The sequence below is a fragment of the Octopus bimaculoides genome, unplaced genomic scaffold (assembly GCF_001194135.2).
Source record: "Octopus bimaculoides isolate UCB-OBI-ISO-001 unplaced genomic scaffold, ASM119413v2 Scaffold_231189, whole genome shotgun sequence".
NCBI lineage: Eukaryota > Metazoa > Mollusca > Cephalopoda > Octopoda > Octopodidae > Octopus > Octopus bimaculoides.
The window spans coordinates 7,497-8,726 of record NW_026407286.1 but is presented as its reverse complement, the minus strand read 5'-3'; the positions used below and the strand labels follow the sequence as shown (position 1 = coordinate 8,726).

The 1,230-nt window shown below is 42.3% G+C and overlaps 1 protein-coding gene across 1 annotated transcript in view; it reads right to left on the bottom strand.

The window, feature by feature from the left end:
• LOC106882724 (carbonic anhydrase-related protein 10) overlaps positions 1-1,230 on the bottom strand; it is an 8,002-nt gene that overhangs the window by 937 nt on the left and 5,835 nt on the right. The window lies entirely within an intron of this gene.

Genomic DNA, 1,230 nt, shown 5'->3' with positions numbered 1-1,230 from the left:
GTAAGCGACGGAGTGCCAACACACACATAGTAGATATTCGTAGTCGGGTTTATTACTACATTTCTCCGTCTGTCTATTTGTCTGCCCTTTCGTTTATTTGACTGCCTGCTTCTCTCTCTCTCTCTCTCTCTCTCTCTCGCTCTTTCCACTTATTTGTACACACACACTTTTAGTCATTTATTTGTTTTAGTCATTAGACTGTGGCCATGCTTGGGCACCGCTTTGAAGATTTTCTTTTAGTCGAATGATATTTTAATGTAATTTTGGTAAATACGTCTGTTATAACGTCACAAACCACTCAACCGACCTATTACCACCACCAACACCTCCACTCTCACCACCGTCAACACACTCTTATTCTTTCCCTCTTTCTCTCTGTATCACAACGTCCCTCTCATTCTCTCTCTCTCTGTCTCTCTTCCCGGATCTTCCCATCTCCCTGTCTTCTCTCTTTCCTCCCCTTTCCCCTCTTTCAAATTTCTGTAAAGGTTTTTATCCCCCACAATTGATCTTGTCGTCTGCTTTTGCGAATTTCAAGAAAATGTCTTCTTTCGTACAATCATTCTCTCACTCACGGAGCCCTCCTCCTCTCACTCACTCACAAATGCTTCTTGTCCACCCCTTTCCCTCTTTCTATCCCTCACTGCTTCTCACTCTCCTCTATCTTTCGCCTTTCTCCCTCCCTCTCTCTTATCTCTCCTCTTTTTTTTTATTTTTTATCTTCCTTTCTTTTTCTTTCTCTCTATTTTCTTTCCTTCCTTCCTTCGTTTCTTTCTTTCTTTTCCTTTTCTCTCCTTTCATCGTCTCTTCATCCTATCTCTTTCATTTTTCTCCTACCCACTTTCTCTCTCTACCCTCTCCCCCCTCTCTCTCTGATTAAACATTTCGCGTTAATAGTCTTTCCACCTCCCCACTCCAATAAAAAAAGGAAAGAAAAAAAGAAAAAAAAAAGGGAGAGCAGCGGGTCTTCACGCGATTTCATTTATTGAATGGAAAGTGTGTGCGTTCGTGTAAATACGTGTGTGTGTGTGTGTGTGTGTGTGTGTGTGTGTGTGTACCTGCCTGATGTCATTACATTATGTTCGTTAGAAAGTTATTAGTGGTGGCAGTGGTGGTGGTGATGGTGGTGGTGACGACCTGTTCCATGGTGTGTGTCTGGAACTACGAGTGCTTCCTCGTACTTCACGGGGCCATATATGTACGTATGTATGGGGATATGTATATATATAT